An 18,012-nucleotide genomic window follows, 5' to 3' on the forward strand; every position below is an offset into this window, starting at 1 on the left:
TGGGATTCCTCCTAGATGGGCTCCTATAATTTCTCATTGGCTTAATCTTTGCTTTGAGCCTTTGGGATACTTGCAGATCTCCATGTTTGGCTCTTGGATAATCATGGTGGTATGGGCCACTACTCTTATCTGTGTGCAATTGCAACTCACACTAAATGCTTGTTTCCTTCAAAGCTCATAGGGCTGGGTATTTTTTTTTGCAAAGACTGCCACCACTCAAATGTAAAAGAAAATTATATTGATAGTCATTTTTGTTGTTGTTTTTGAAGACTTTCTCATACACTACAGGACAAAGCTTTAGTACCCATCCTTCATGTTCCTGGTTTGGTCAGAGGTGGAAGAGAGTCATAAAATTCTCCACTGCTTGTCCTTTTCATCTTGGTTCGGTTTCTCTGTTTTTCTCCTTCACATATGCTCAAGCCCTTTTTGAAGTGGCAGCGGGGCAGGGGAAGGAGTGAGAGGAGGAGATGGTGTGGAGACCAGCCTCTGTGGTTTGAAAATATGCACCAATTTCTCCTCACAGCTAATGTTCTTTACCTTGAAGTGAACATTAGGGATTTCTCACTATTCCCTAGTTGCTTCCCTCCCATGGCACATGGTAACTCAAGGTCTCTTGGTCTGGATGGGGATATTTCAGGGGATATAAATACTTGATGCTATTTAATTTCTCAAATAATTATTCTATCATAAATACTTTATATGTCTTCCTGCTATATATATGACTGAGAGAGCATGTAAATATAACAACTAACATAGTCATACAAAGAAGAAAATTCTCAAGTAGAGTTTTTTTGTAAAATAGATGATGACATATATTTATAAATATTAAATATGATGTCATCTCAAGGATGATATATAAGAAAGGATCAATATAACATTTTTGGTCCTGAAAAAAAATATTTGCAGCTATTAGAAAACAGAAATACAATAGCTAAGTGTATAACAATGTTTGATTAAATTTCTTTGTTCTAGAGAACCTGGAAGCAAGATGACAATCTTTCCTTAATACTAGGATCAACCAGGCTGGATCTAGGGTGAGATACAGGGATGCTGGCATGGAGATCATTTGTTAGTGCCAGATGATGGACAGAGAGGCCGTCATTTCTATCATACATGATTTATCTAACTTGCATATATCTGTGGCAAATGTAGAATTCAAAGGTGGTACCATGCAGAATAGTTTGGACCTCTTTTCCATATCTGATCTCATCACCCTTCCACTAGCAAACCTGCTCATCTTCTCACTGTTCTAAAAAGAAACACAAACTCCTTTTACAGATACCAAAGCCTCATGTGGTCTGGCGTCTGCTGTCTTCACTCACTACAGCCCTCTCTTTTGCCCCACTCTAGCTTTTTCTTGCTCTGTCCCATTTACTAGGCCCTCTTTATCCCAGATACTTTGCAAATGGTGTTTCTTTTGCTGGAAGCACTTCTTTTGCTTTTGTTGCAGTTTCGGTCTTAACAAACGTTTGTTGTACTTGTTTGATTTCTGTATTCCTCACTGAATGGAGTGCTCTTGATGCCAGGCTGCTGCCAATTGCATCACCAAGGCCAAGGGCAATACTTGACACCTGGCTGGGGCTCAGTGAGTGAGTACATGAGTGAAGGAATGAGTCTAGGTGAAGATGCTATTCAACTTAGTTCTTTGAAGATTTATTAATTTATTTTGAATGACAGGGTGATAGAGAGGAAGAGAAATGGGGGTGGGGAGAGGGAAGGGAGAGAGAGAGAGAGAGAGGGAGAGAGAGAGGATATCTTCCAACTGGTGGTTCACTCTCCAAATGGCCTCAATGGCCAAGGTTGACCTCAGCAGAAGCCAGGAGACAGGAGTTCCATCTGGATCTCCCACATGAATGGCAAGAGTCCAAGTACTTGGGCCATCTTCTGCTACTTTCCCAGGCACAGGGAGCTAGATGGGAAGCAGAGCAGCTGGGACTGGAACTGGCTCTCCAATATGGGATACCACTATTGCAAGCATCAGCTTAACCCACTGCACCAAAGTGCTGATTCCCTCAACTCAGTTCTTGATAGATGAGCAGGAGCTCATCATGAGTTTGGAGAGAATATTCCAGAAAGAGAGCAACAGAATGAACAACCTAAGTAAGAGGCTAGAGTAAATTGGTAGCTCACTGAGGCTCAAGTAGACAGTGTTGGGGATCAGGAGTGGCTACAGATGAGGCTGGACTTGTCATTTGGGACAGACCTGAAAGGTATTTAAAAACTGATATTTTTATCGCAGGTATAGAAGCTAGAGGGTTTTGGAGAAAGAGATAACATGAGGTAGAAACTCAACTTATGGAATGTGAGAAAGGTGTGGATCACTGGTAGTCTGTTCAGAAGGCTACTACCTAAATCCAAGGCAGGGAAGTGCTGGGGTTTGGCCTGAGTAGGATGCAGGAGAAGAGTAAGGTGAGTCCTGCATTTGGACATGGCCATTGCTTGGACACTGAGGTGAGGAGCACAGAGAACTGTGGTTGAGCAGCTTGTTACCTAGGACACAGCTTCGCTCTGAGGGCACTTTCTCAAGAGACTTTGGCAAGTCCACAGGGTCCCTTTTGTTCTTGGCACTGGAATGGTACATAAAAGTAACATGAAATAGAGAGGGAAGAGAGAGGAAGAGAGGGAGAGAGGGAAGGAGAGAGAGGGACAGAGGGAGAGAGGGAAGGAGAGAGAGGGAGAGAGGGAGAGAGGGAGGGAAAGAGGGAGAGAGAGAGATAAAATGAGAATGAACTTATTGGAGGATGGCTTGTGAGAAGAAAAGTTGTGGATACTATGTACGGCTCAATAATCCAGGTGGGTGGGCTAAACAGCTGCTGCCCATTACCAACCCAGAACATCTCAGACCATCCAGTGTCCATTTGCATTTGTTTCTTTTAGTGTCTACTTCTGCCAGCAGGTAGAGGGCAGCTACTCTGACTGTGGGCAACAAGAGGACTCTATTTGGTGCTCTCACAGGTGCTTCCTGTGATTCTGTTGAGTTTGATTGTTTGAAATGGAGCCACATTATTCTTGTGTTTTTTTTGGGGGGGGGGAAGCTCTGGGGGTGATTTAGTTGCTCTTCACATGTTTGGGTTATGATTACAATCCAAAAGGGAGAAGGCAGAGGAGAAATACATGATAGCACAGTATTGATCTCACAGTTCATCTAATCTAGAATTTTTGAACCAAGGAGTGGCTGTAGCAGTCAGCATGGGAGCTGGCATGAAGGTGTGCAGGCATGAAGCACAAATATAAGAAAGGCATGATGTCACGCCACAGAGGTAGATCTTAGACTATAGCTGCACAGGGGCAGTGCCTTTAAACTTATAGTGACTTTAAATTTACAATGAATAAACTTACTCATTTCTCAGGTGTCACCCTTGATAATTCTTGCTCTTAACGTTGTACTGTTACTTGAAATTGGAAAGTGTGCAAGTTTATTCCAGGAATAGGATAGGGAAATTCAGTCAATGGACCCATCCTTAGAAAAAATAAAGGCATTAAGAAAAATTTCTACAGTCTTGACTCTATATCAAAACATAGGATAATTTCTTTTTTATTTTTTATTTTTATTTTTTTGACAGGCAGAGTTAGACAGTGAGAGAGAGAGAGAGACAGAGAGAAAGGTCTTCCTTTTTCTGTTGGTTCGCCCCCAATTGGCTGCTACTGCCGGCCGACGCGCTGCACTGATCCGAAGCCGAGAGGCAGCTGTTTCCTTCTGGTCTCCTATGCAGGTGCAGGGCCCAAGGACCTGGGCCATCCTCCACTGCACTCCTGGGTCAAAACAGAGAGCAGGACAGGAAGAGGAGCAACCAGGACAGAATCCGGCACCTCAACCGGGACTAGAACACAGGGTGCCGGCGCTGCAGGCAGAGGATTAGCCTAGTGAGCCGCAGTGCCGGCCAGGATAATAGATTTCTATCTATGTCTTTAAAGTTAAAATGAATGACTAATATATATCATATGAATACATACTAATATATATTTCACCGTTTATAATTCCTTGCTTTAATGGTATTTTGGTCAACCAATGAATGACTGGTTCCAGTTGTACTAGATTTCATTTAAGGACATACCATACGAAAACAATGTGCATTAACTTGTCGTCAGTGTATGAGAGACACTGGCAATTGCCAGTCAACTAAGGCAATTGCAGGTTCTCTTCTTCCTTACCATGTTCATTTTGGAGCTCTGCTCATTGAGTAGAATGGTTTAAACTATGATTACATAATTTATTTTTTCTTTTTTTCTCATGCTCCTTCTTAAAAAAGTTTTATTTATTTATTTGAAATGGAGGGTTATAGAGAAAGAGGGAGGGAGAAAGAAAGATTTTTCCATCTGATGGTTTACTCCCCAAGTGGCTGCAATGGCTAGGGCTGGGCCAGGAGCCTAATACTCCATCCAGGTCTCCCACATTGGTGGCAGGGGTCCAAAGAATTGGGCCATCTTCTGCTGCTTTCCCAGGGCATTAGTCGGGATCCAGATCATAAGCAGAGCAGCTGGGACTCAAACTGACACCTGTATGGGATGCTGATGTGTTAGGAGGGGACTTAGCCTGCTGTGCCATGGTGCTGGCCCATCATGCTTACTCTCATTGTGTCTGTTTTGCTGAGTTAAATTTGCATGTAATTAAATTTGCATGAAGTAAGTGCACATTTATAAGTTATTGTTAACTCTTTGTCATAGATGAAGAAATTGAAGCTTAGAACAGTTGGAAACTTGTTACCTTTCCCAAGCTTTAACAACAGAGCATCCTGAAAGCAACTCTGGGGAATGTTTAGGCTCATATCTGAGGCTGGGAGAGCTGTCTCCTTCTGTGTTTGTTATCTATTGTCACCCAACTACTTGCACAAAGCCAACACATAGTAATCATTCTTAATTTCCCCCTTTTTTCTCCCTCTTCATAATAAATATTTAAAATCTATCCATTTCTTAGTTTGGGACACCATCACATCTCAAATGGATGTTAACAAAAATAGGAATATGATAATAGCGAAGTGTGTGTGTGTGTGTATGTGTGTATGTGTGTGTGAAAAACTCTATGTGACAAGTACTATTCTTAGCAGCATACCTATATTAATCTACATGTACTTCATTCTCACAATCACTCATGAGGTAAGTGCTGTTATTTTTCTTATTTTAAAAACAAGCAACCTGAGGCACACAGTTGGAGAGATTAGATGCAAAAGATGGCAAACAGAATCCTATTTGTAGATGTAAAAGATGACAAACAGAATCCTATTTGATTTTCCTCCTTTAGTTTTATCTTCTCCAAATCATTTTCTACAACAAAGTGTTCATTAAAAAGCATTAAATGTTACTTCAGGAGAATTATATCTTTTCCAAATTATTTTATACTCCTTTTCCATGAGACCTTACCTATGTAGGAAAAGCAATAGATTGAAGTTAATGGTGGCAGTTGGATACCCCATTAGTGCTGCCGTGTGAGTTCTGGAAGATTTCCAATGGACAGAAGCCAGAGAAGATGAGGTAACGAGGTGGGAGGAGATGGTTGTTTGAGATAACGTTTCCAGAAGCATATGGAAGTATGGATCCCTCTTCTGGAGCACCTACCCTGGCATTTCTGCCATGCTGGGTCAGCTACACGCCTGTGACCACTGGAAGAACAACTGGCACTTTGTAGCTGCTTGATTGAAAGCTCTTTGCAATAAACTTCACTTCAGGATTATGCCATGTGACACTAGGGGTACCTCATACTGAGTGTCTGTGTCCCTCACAACATCAAGGGAAGGTCCAACTGCCAACGTATCCTATGGGATTTAGCCAGCCCAAGCTGAACCAGTAGTGACTGAGTAGGGATCCCCTTTAAAATTAGCTATGAGAACACTTAAGCAAAAATGGCTCTCTAGATGCCTATCTCTGTGTTTGATACTTCACTGTTGGATATGGATCCAGTTAGGTTTCCTTTGACAGACTAGGGAAGCTAGCATTGCAATTCACAGAGTATGATGAGAGGAGAACAGATCTGGGGCAAAGTCAGGGATATTAGTATAGGGAATGGAGTCATGTATGAGATCTGAAGATTAAGGTGGTGTTAGGCAGCTGCAAAGAAGGAAAAGTGAGAGAAACCCTGCTCTAGTTGAGGAGTTGAAAGACCACTCTGCTGTTAGAGGTTGGGTGAATGGGTCTTCCTACACAAATAGGGAGTAGAGCCTCAAGATGGGACTGGACAGGCCAGAGAGCAGGAGTGCCTGAAAACCATGCAGGGTACGTGGACTCTGTTTCGGGGGCAATAAGGAGCTTTTTGGTGTTTTTAGGCAGAGAGTGGACATCTTTTAGGGATTTTACCTTGCAGGGTAGAGAAGCAGAATTGGAAAAGGCTATGGTGATCATCCAGATAGGAGATGCTGGTAGCCTTAATGAGGGGACACTGGGAATGGAAATAATTGACATATTTTAACATGCTCTTCACTGTGAGCTCAGAGAGAATAAGTAGAATTAGTCTGTGGCATTTATCCCCCCTAGTTTTCTTCCTGTGGGGTGGGTCTGGGCTGATTGCTTTCACCTTCATTTTCCACCAGTCTCCACCATGATCGATTACAATAGAGATTTTATAAAAGAAAATACTTCGACCATCCTAACATCTAAAATTTTGTACTCTTTTTTTTCCATCTGATACTGTTGACCATAATCCAGATTTGGAAGGATAAGTGAAAGATTCCATAAAGAAACATTTGTAATATAGCTCTGTTTAAAAGGGCCCTGAAACACAAGTATTTTGTATTACTGAAGAACATTTGATGGAAGCATTAATGTTTTAACTTTGTCAATTTCAGTTTGATTGGGTGCCACAACAGGGAGCACAACAGGTCTAATGTAACTGTTAGACAACTGAGTTAGAAAACTTGAATCAAGTCCTGGCTTTTCTACTTGCCTAGTATTGTAATTATAGGTAAGCCAATTTAAATTGTCTGTGCCTCTGTCTCCTTATAGATGAAATGGACAGTTGTAATAGATATAGACTGAGTTACCCTCATAGCTCTAACAAATTTTTTAAATGACTAAGAATTCTTCTTTCCTTTTGTAAGTAAAGCTATTCGAGTTAAACTTAACAGCTGTGAATTTCAATTCCTATTTTATCTGTTTTCCTTTACCGTGATCATTGTTAGTTACATATTGTCTCTTTTATTATTTTTAAATTTTTTTTTAGGGCTGGCGCCGTGGCTCAATAGGCTAATCCTCCACCTGCGGCGCCAGCACACAGGGTTCTAGTCCCAGTTGGGGCGCCGGATTCTGTCCTGGTTGCTCCTCTTCCTGTCCAGCTCTCTGCTGTGGCCCAGGAGTGCAGTGGAGGATGGCCCAAGTCCTTGGGCCCTGCACCCGCATGGGAGACCAGGAGAAGCACCTGGCTCCTAGCTTCGGATCAGCGCAGTGCGCCGGCCTCAGCGGCCATTGGTGGGTGAACCAATGGAAAAGGAGTACATTTCTCTCTGTCTCTCTCTCTCACTGTCCACTCTGCCTGTCAAAAATTTTTTTTTAGATTTATTTGAAAGTCAGAATTATACAGGGCGAGGTAGAGAGAGAGAGAGAGAGAGAGAGAGAGAGAGAGAGGTCTTCCATCCGATGGTTCACTCCCCAGTTGGCTGCAATGGCTGGAGCTGTGCCGATCGAAAGCCAGGAGCCAGGAGCTTCTTCTAGGTCTCCCACTCGGATGCAGGGGCCCAAGGACTTGGGCCATCTTCTACTGCTTTTCCATGCCAAAGCAGAGAGCTGGATCAGAAGAGATACAGCCAGGTCTCAAACCAGCACCCATATGGGATGCCGGTGCTTCAGGCCAGGGAGTTAACCCGCTGTGCCACAGCTCCGCCCCCTCTTTTATTATTTATTACCTATTTAATATTTATCCATGTGTTTATAACTAGTAAAGAGAAAAGTTGCCCAATGTCCCATATAAAGGTCCAAAACCAAAACAGTCCCTACATTATACTTCTGTTCATTAATATGTTTTGTGTGTATACATGTGCATGTACATATTATACATGTATGCATGCATATACACATATATGTGTATGTTTAGATACGCATATAAATATACACATGTAGTGATAATCACCTCTCTGGGAAAAGTAGCTCAAATCTATAGCATTTGCCAATTTTTATGATGGAACTTCTCTCACCATAGCCAATTTTAAGGTATTCATGTTAAGTCACTGAACACAGAGCTGAGAGAAGAGGCATAACATCAGCTCCTGCAGGGTGGTACAAGCTGCTTCCAGCACTCCACTGAGTATTAGCAGCCTATTCAGTGCCATCTTCTCTCTTGTATGTAAAAATACCAATTTTATTATATATTTTGAGAACTGAATACCGAACATAAAACTGGAAACACACAATGTGTTTTCTACTTTTTTTCTCTTCACTGTAATCTTTACCTTGACTTTTTTTTTTAACGATTTATTTATTTCTTTGAAAGGCAGAGTTACAGGCAGAGGCAGATGCAGAGGCAGAGAAAGAGGTCTTCCACCTGCTGGTTCTCTCCTTAGATGGCCTCAATAGCTGGAGCTGAGCAGATCCGAAGCCAGGAGCCAGGAGCTTCCTCTGGGTCTCCCATGTGAGTGCAGGGGCCCAAGGACTTGAGCCATCTTCTGCTGCCTTCCCAGGCACATTAGCAGGAAGATGAATGGGAAGTGGAGCAGCCAGGACTTGAACCAGCACTCATTTGGGATGTCAGCACTGCAGGCGGTAGCCTTACCTGCTATGCCACAGCACTGACCCCTTGAATTATTTTTTAACAGCTCTGTCTCATTCCAAGCACACAATACACAAACACATATATGTGTATGCATTCACCTAAATTCTGGTAAATTCTTTTGATGATAGCTGTTCATTATGTAATCATGTATAAGTAGATAATACTCAAATGTAATACAGATTTATTATTTTATTTTAAAAGATTTATTTATTTATTTGAAAGGCAGAGTTACAGAGAGGCAGAGGCAAAGAGAGAGAGAAAGGTCTTCTGTCTGCTGGTTTACTCCCCAGATGGCTACAATGGCTGGAGCTACGCCAGTCCAAAGCCAAGAGCCAGGAGCTTCCTCCAGGTTTCCACATGGTTGCAGGGGCCCAAGGACTTGGGCCATCTTCTACTGCTTCCCAGGACATACCAGAGAGCTGGATTGGAAGTGGAGCAGCTGGGACTTGAACCAGCACCCATATGGGATGCTGGCACTTCAGATGCTGGCTTTCCTGGCTGTGCCAGTGCTGGCCCCCAGATTTAGTCTTTCATAAGCCATCTCTTCTTTCAAATATAGGAGAGTTTCATCAAATATCTGTATTTCTTGGGGCTGGTTCAAATCCCAGATACTCAGCTTCTGACCCAGCTTCCTGCTAATGTACATAGGAAGGCAGTAGGAAATGGCCCAAGTACTTGAGCCCCCATCACCCACATGAGAGACCAGAGTGGAGTTCCTGGCTCTTGGTATTAGCCTGGCCCAGATCTGGCTTTTGCATCCATTTGGGTAACAAACCAGCTCTCTCTTGCTTTGTTTCTCTCTTTCTCTCTGTCACTCTGCCTTTCAAACAAACAAAGAAATCTTTATAAAAATTTGTATTTCTTAAAAGTCCTAAACTTTTAAGTCCTTCTTCATTAGTTCTTGAGTGTGTCTGTATTTGTACCCAGGATTTTCATCGACTATTTTTTCCCCCCAAAGGAGTTGGAGCTGGAAAAATACCCAAACTATTAGATCATCAAGTTTGGAAATGATATAAATTTGATAAACTCAGAAATCCAACAAGCTGCACACAGTAATTCGGTATTTAGTCAATCACAGAAAGGCTACAATGCGTTAACTGTTGACTGAATGATGAGCATCAAACACAGAGTGTAATTAACACAGACAGAAGCTTACTGCCAACAACAGTTTGAAACAATTTTAGTCCTCTATTTCCTGCCAACTTTGATATATAAAGAACCCTTCATAGCATGATTGAGAAAATTTGTTTTTACATGGGGAATTTAGCTTATACCCCCAGAGCCTCCAGAACAGTGGCTCTCAAGGGGTGGAAACTTAATGGGTATTTGTTGGATTGAACTAGATCTACATTTTTAAAAATTGGTCCTCAGACACCACAGTTCTTGTTAGTAAATTCACATTGAATTTCATAACTGGCAGTAATATATTCTCTGTGCCCTTATGTAGTAAGTGAGCCTTTGCTATGCTAGTGAGCATTTTCTCAAAGAAGAGGCAATGATGAACACCTATTTTATTCAATGAAAGGAAAGCTTACAAAGCTTATGGGGAATATGAGGCATCAGCCAATCTAGTTATTGATTTATGCTGATCAAATGTGCAAGAAGAAGTATTAGCTCCAGGTTACCCATTTATGGTGTATCTGCAACAACTGGAAACATGTCTACCTTTACCCTCACTGAGTTCCTGGCCATCTGTTGAATTTCTGAACCGAGAGTCAGTTGGTACTGGACTTGAAAATGAATATGTAACTAGGTAAGCTGCAGGTAGAGTGTGTGTATGTGTGTGTGTGTGTGTGTGTAACATTGCAAAATGTGCATCATTTAACCATTTAACCTTTAGATATCATTATCAGAACCTAAGTACTATTTTTAGGTCTTGATTATATTTAGGCTAGCATTTAAAGTCATTTAAAGCTACCTCCACATAACCTCTCTGGCCTCACCTCTTGCCATTTTCTTCCTTCTCCCACAGATGAGAGATGCTGAAATACTTGTAGTTCCTCAAAGTGGTTTGATTTCCTCATACCTATGCATAATATGGGCTGTTCTTACTACTCGATATAGCCCCTTCCCATCCTTGATTCAGCCTGGTTTACCAGGTTCAAATTTTTCGATTTCCATAGGATGTCACACCAGTTTGCTTTGGGTTCCCATCTTAGTCCCTTTTCTGTTACTATAGTGAAATATCTGAAGGTGGTTACTTTATAAGAAAAAGAGATGCATTTAACTCTCAGCTTTAGAGGTTGAACAATAGCATGGCATTTGATCTGGTGAGGGCTCTGGCTTCATCACATCATGGCGCATGGTATCACCTAGGAGTGCATGCAAGTGGGGAAGATAATATGGTGAGACAGGAAGCCAGGGAGACTGGGGAGGGACCAGTCTTGCTCTTTTATGGCTACTCTTTCTCAAGAACTAACCCAGGTCCCATGTGCCCTGAAATGACCTAACAGCCTCCCACTAGGCTCTACCTCTTAAAGGTCCCACCACCTCCTAACACCACCACATTCTGAGAGTACCCTTATACCATATGCATACCACAGCAGTAGCCATATTGTAAGGTCTACTGTATCCAGGAATGCATTAATTATTCTTTTCACATTGTATCATGGTTTTTCTTGTCAGGTTGTCTGCTTCTTTGATGGAGAGATTAATATTTTTATTTTTATATTTCCAGGGATTAGCACAGTACAATACAATCAGTAGGAAATCCATAAATGTTGAGTATTTCATATAAATAACTAAAATTAGGGAATAAATTACCTATCAAATAGTCACATATTCAATCTTGGTCTACCTTTATTAATCAAGCTTTTTCTTATAAAGAACAACTGAAATCACTTTAGTAAAAATTGAAATTTATCAATTCAAACAGCAGAGTTTAACGAGGAGTGCAAATTATAGAAATATTGGACCCAGATGGTATCTTCAGAAATTGATTTCTTTCCATACCTGTTTCTTTTTTCCTATGAAATTTTTTTTTTTTACCTAGAAACCTTTTAAGGTATACAAACTTCATGCACTTCATATATACAAATTTAGGAACTTAGTGAATCTTTATCTCCCACCCTCACTCCTGCATACACACCCACCCTTTCTTCCTCCTCCCTCTCCTATTCCAATTCTTATTTATTACAAAGGCCTATTTTCAATTGACTTTTTTATTTATTTATTTTTTATTATTTTTTGACAGGCAGAGTGGACAGTGAGAAAGAGAGAGAGACAGAGAGGAAGGTCTTCCTTTACCGTTGGTTCACCCCCTAATGGCCGCTGTGGCCGGTGCAATGTGGCTAGCGCACTGCGCTGATCTGAAGGCAGGAGCCAGGTGCTTCTCCTGGTCTCCCATGCGGGTGCAGGGCCCAAGGACTTGGGCCATCCTCCACTGCCTTCCTGGGCCACAGCAGAGAGCTGGACAAGAAGAGGAGCGACCCGGACAGAATCTGGCGCCCCGACCAGGACTGGTACCCAGTGTGCCGGCACCGCAGGCAGAGGATTAGCCTATTGAGCCACGGCGCTGGCTGGCCTCAATTAACTTTATAATCATAAGATTAACCCTACACTGAGCAAAGAGCTCAATAAATACTATGAAAAAACAAACAAACAAACAAACTGTTCTTAACAGTCACAACATGGGCTGTTCAAAAATCATTGCATCTCAAAATGTCCATTTCATTTCTATAGATTACCTATTTACGTACTCTATTAGTTACCACAGATCAGGGAGAGCCTATGGGTTTGTCTTTTTGGGGCTGGCTTATTTCACTAAGTGTAATGGTTTCCAGTTGCATCCATTTTGTTGCAAATAACCAATTTCATTATCTTACCACTGTGTAGTATTCCATAGAGTACATGTACCATAATTTCTTTTTTTTTTTTTTATAAAGAGAAGTAAGCCTTTATTTCCTTGTTTCACAAATAAAGCTGGCTGCTTTGCAGTGATTAGTCTAAGAGACCAAATCCCATATCTTCGTCCGACTCTTCCTTGGCCTCCACCTTGGCTGGGGTTGTGGCGGCGGCAGCAGGGGCAGCAGTGCTGGCCGCAGACACAGGGCAGCAGCCACAAATGCAGATGGATCAGCCAGGAAGGCCTTGACCTTTTCAGAAAGTGGGAAGGTGTACTTGGTCTCCACAAAGCCAGGACACACTTGTACCCATTGATGATAGAATGGGGTACTGATGCAGCAGTCGAATAGCCAATCTGCAGACACACGCTGGCAACGTTGCAGACACCCTCCAGGAAGCATGAGCGCAGGGCTTGCTCTGTGACGTCCAGCACTTCGGGGTTGTAGATGCTGCCGTTGTCGAACACCTGCTGGATGATCAGCCCAAACGAGAAGGGCAAGATGTTCAGCAAGTTCAGCAGCGTGGCTTCGCTGGCTCCCACTTTGTCTCCAGTCTTTACCAGCTGCACGGTCGCTCAGGATTTCAGTGGTGTCCCTGGAGATTTTAGTGGTGATGCCCAAAGCCTGGAAAAAGGAAGTCTTCCCGGGCCCCAGACCAGTGTTCTGAGCTGGCACAGTGACCTCACAGGGGGCAATGGCACCAGCACGGGCAGCAGCCGGCACCTCATTGGCCAGCAGCATAGCCCTGATCTCAGTGAGGTCCTCCTTGTTGAACACAAAGCCCACATTTCCCCGGATGTGAGGCAGCAGCTTCTCCAGGGCAGGGTTGTTTTCCAGATGCCCCCAGATGGCCTTGCACATCATGGTGTTCTTGCCCATCAGCACCACAGCCTTCCCCCGGAGCAACATGCGGATCTGCTGCATCTGCTTGGAGCCCACATTGTCTGCGCCCACGATGAAACATTTTGGATAATCATCCTGAAATTGCTTGGGAGCCTGACAGACTCGAGAGAGGAGCAGCTGCCTGAACCTGCTCCTGATGATCTTAAGGAAGTAGTTGGACTTCCAGGTCACCCTGTCTTCCCTGGGCATCACGACAGTGTGTCAGGGATTGCCACGTGGGGTTTAAAGATGATGTCACTCTCACAAGGACGCCTGGCAAGGGCCATAATTTCTTTTTTTTTTTTAAGATTTATTTTATTATTTGAAAGACAGAGTTAGAGAGAGGTAGAGACAGAGAGAGGGGTCTTCCATCTGTTGATTCACTCCCCAGATGGCTGCAACAGCTAGAGTGAAAGTGACCCAAGCCAGGAGCCAGGCGCTTCTTCCAGTTTTTTTTTTTTCCACACTGATAAGGAAAACTTTAGAGGGGATATCCCTCCTTAGCCTGATTTCCTGAAAACAGACCTTGAACTTTAGTAGAGATCCTTCAGTAGAATACAGTCCTGAGGCGGCTCTTGTGGAGGCAGCTAGCTCCAGGCTAGGGAGCACTGAGACACTCGTCATGCCCTGCACTGCTCAGACTAGTGAACAATGCAGTCAAGACTGCTAAAGGTGGCCCAGGAAGCCAAAGGCCAGGATGTCTGCTCAACCTTCTTTGTGCAGACATGCAGAGAAGAACGTAAGAAGAAAAACCCAGAGGTCCCTTTGTCAACTGTCAACTTTGCAGAATTTTCCAAGAAGTGTTTTGAGAGCTGGAAGACAGTGCCTGGGAGAGAGAAGTGTGAATGTGCTGAAATGGCAAATGTGGACAAGGTATTCTATGATCAGGAATGAAGGATTATGGGACAACTAAGGGAGGCAAGAAAAAGACCCTAATAGCCCTAAAACACCACCATCTGGATTCTTCTTCTTCTCCTTTTTAAAAGATTTATTTATTTGAAAGTCAGAGTTACACAGAGAGAGAAGAGGCAGAGAGAGAGAGAGAGGTCTTCCATCCACTGGTTCACTCCCCAGTTGCCCGCAATGGCTGGAGCTCTGCCCATCCAAAGCCAGGAGCCAGGACCTTCTTCTGGGTCTCCCACATGGGTGCGGGTGCCCAGGGACTTGGTCCATCTTCTACTGCTTTCCCAGGCCATAGCAGAGAGCTGGATCTTTAACTTGATGTGTCACAGCGCTGGCCCCTACCATAATTTCTTTATCCAGTCTTTAGTTGATGGACATTTGGATTGATTCCATATCTTAACTATTGTGAATTGAGCTGCAAAAATAGGGGATACATACACCTCTTTCATATGCTGATTTTATTTCCTTTGGATATCCCAAGAGTGGGATGGCTGGATCATATGATAGATCTATATTGAGATTTCTGAGGTATCTCCATACTGTCTTCCATAGTGGCTTCACCAGTTTACATTCACACCAACAGTAGATTAGGGTACCTTTTCTCCCACATCCTTCCCAGTATTTGTTGCTTATTGATTTCTGTATGAAATCCATTCTGACTGGGGTGAGGTGAAATCTCATTGTGGTTTTGATTTACATTTCCCTGATGGCTAGTGATCCTGAGCATTTTTTCATGTGTTTGTTGACCGTTTGAATTTCCTATTTTGAAAATTGCCTGTCCAATTCCTTGGCCCATTTCTTAACTGGATTGTTTGTTTTGTTGTTGTTGAGTTTCTTGAGTTCTTTATAGATTCTGGATATTGATCCTTTATCAGTTGCCTAGTTTGCAGGTAATTTCTCCCATTCTGTCCATTGCTTCTTCACTTTACTGTTTCTTTTTCATTGCATAAGCTTCTCAATTTGATATAATCCCATTTGTCAGTTTTGGCATTGATTGCCTGTGCTTCTAGGGTCTTTTCCAAGAAGTCTTTGACTGTCTTGCAGGGTTTATCCAATGTCCGCTAATAATTTGATGGTATTGGGTCATAGATTTAGGTCTTTGATCATTTTGAGTGGGTTTTTGTGTAGGGTCTTGCTTCATAGTTCTGCATGTGGAGATCTAATTTTCCCTTTTGTTGAGGAGACTTTCTTTTCACCACGGATTGACTTTAGCTCTTTTGTCAAAAATAGTTGGTTTTGATGTGTGGATTGCTTTTTGGAGTTTTTATTCTGTTCCATTGGTTTACCTATCTGTCTCTTCTCCAGTGCCAGGCTGTTTGATTATAACTACCCTGTAGTATATCTTGAAATCTGGTATTGTGATGCCTCTGGTTTTGTTTTTGTTGTATAAGATTGCTTTAGTTTTTCTTGTGTTTCCATATGAATTGTTAGAGTCATATGAATATGTTAGATCTCTTGTGTTTCCATCTGAATTTCAGCACCATTTTTTTTCTAGATCTGAGAAGCTTGTCCTTGGTATTTTGATTGGAATTGTATTGAATCTGTAAATTGCTTTTGGTATTGTGGACATTTGATGATATTCATTTTGGGTTTGGTTTGTTGTTTTTCTAGGTCCTTGAGATACATTGATGGCTTATTTACTTGGTACCTTTCCAATTTCTTCATGTAGGTACCAATTGCTATAAACTTCTCTTGAATAGCTGAGAAGAATTGGAGTTACTTCTTAAACTTCTGTTAGAATTCAGCAGTGAAGCTATCTAGTCCTTGGCTTTTCTTTTTGGGAATGTCTTTATTACTGATTTGATTTCTGTCTTGGTTATTGGTCTGTTGGTGTTTTCTATGTCTTCATGATTCAGTTTTGGTAGATTGTATGTATATAGGAATCTATCCATTTTTCTAGGTTTCCCAATTTGATGGCATACAGCTCTTTGCAGTAATTTCTGATTATTCTTTTTATTTATGTGTTATCTGTGTTTACATTTACTTTTTCATCTCTGACTTTATTGATTTGGGTCTTCTACCCCCTTTTTTGGTTAGTTGGACCAATGGTGTATTAATTTTGTTTATTTTTTCAAAAAACCATCTCTTCTTTCACTGATCTTTTGTATTTATTTATATTTTGAATTCAATTTTGTTTATTTCTGATCTAATTTTAATTATTTCTTTCTTAGTAAGTTTGGGTTTGGTTTGTTGTTGTTTTTCTAGGTCTTTGAATTGCATTGATAGTTCATTTACTTGGTACCTTTCCAATTTCTTTAGGTAGGTACCAGTTACTCTACATTTCCCTCTTAACACTGCTTTTGCTGTATCTCATAAGTTTTGATATGATGTATTGTCATCTTCATTCATTTCCAGATTTTTTTATTTCTCTTTTGATTTCTTCTATAACCCACTGTTCTTTAAGAAACATGTTATTCAGTCTCTATTTGTTTGCCTATGATCTAGAGATTTTTGAGTTATTTACTTCTAGCTTCATTTCATGTGGTCATAGAAGATGCATGATATGATTTTGATTTTTTTTTTAATTTGCTGAGACTTGGTTTATGGCCTAGCATATGGTATACCCTAGAGAAAGTTACATGCACTGATGAGAAGAATGTATTATGTGCATTCTGCAACCATGGGGTGAAAAGTTCTGTAGATATAAGTTAGGTCCATTTGGTCCATAATGTCGATTAGGTCTGTTGTTTCTTGTTGATTTTCTGTCTAGTTGATCTGTCCACTGATGAAAGGGGGGTGTTGAACTCCTCTATTACTATTGTATTGGAGTCTGTGTCTCCCTCTAGATCCGTTAGCATTTCTTTTAAATAACCAGGCACCGTGTAATTGGGTGCATATACATTTATTATAGTCTCATCTTCCTGTTGAATTGATCCCTTAATCATTACATAATGCCCTTGTTTGCCTCTTTTAACTGTTTTTGTATTAAAGCCTAGTTTATCTGATATTAGGATGGCAACACTTGCCCTTTTTTGTTTTCTGTTCGCATGGAATGTCTTTTTCTATCCTTTCACTTTCAGTCTCCATATATCTTTCACTGGTGAGATGTGTTTCTTGTAGGCAGCAAATAGATGGGTCTTATTTTTTAATCTATTAGGCCAGTCTGTATCTTTTTAAAAATGTATTTATTTATTTGAGAGGTGCAGTTACAGATAGAGAAAGGGAAAGATGGGGAGAATGATCTTCTGTCCACTGATTCACTCACCAAATGGCCTTAACAGTCGGAGCTGAGCTGATCTGAAACTAGGAGTCGGGAATTTCCTTCAGGTCTCCCATGTGGGTTTAGGGGCCCAAGGATTTGGGTCATCTTCTACTGCTTTTCTAGGCTATAGAAGAGAGCTGGATTGAAAGAGGAGCAGCTGGGACACAAAGTGGCGCCTGTATTGGATGCCAGTGCCACAAGCAGAGGCTTTGCCCACTATGCCACAGCCCTAGCACCCAGTCTGTATCTTTTAATGGAGAGTTTAGGCCATTTATACTCACTGATAAGTAACAACTTGGTCTACCATTTTTCCATAAATATTCTTATCTTTTACTTTGGATTTCTTTTATACTTTTTCTGGGGGGTTTTCTGCCTTCATGGTCTTTCACAATGATGGCTGTGTTTCTGTATTTCTGTATGTAGCACATCCTTAAACATCTTTCGTAAGGCTTGTTGAGTGGTGACAAATTTTCTTTCCATTTCTGTTTGTT

At 41.7% G+C, this 18,012-nt stretch overlaps 2 pseudogenes; one reads left to right on the forward strand and one right to left on the reverse strand.

Moving 5' to 3' along the window:
* Positions 1-12,574: 12,574 nt before the first annotated feature.
* On the reverse strand, positions 12,575-13,675 carry LOC133758336 (large ribosomal subunit protein uL10-like; annotated as a pseudogene).
* Positions 13,676-14,067: 392 nt separating this feature from the next.
* LOC133758678 (high mobility group protein B3-like) overlaps positions 14,068-18,012 on the forward strand; it is a 40,834-nt pseudogene continuing 36,889 nt past the window's right edge.

The sequence above is a fragment of the Lepus europaeus genome, chromosome 4, assembly GCF_033115175.1.
Source record: "Lepus europaeus isolate LE1 chromosome 4, mLepTim1.pri, whole genome shotgun sequence".
In the NCBI taxonomy this organism is placed as follows: domain Eukaryota; kingdom Metazoa; phylum Chordata; class Mammalia; order Lagomorpha; family Leporidae; genus Lepus; species Lepus europaeus.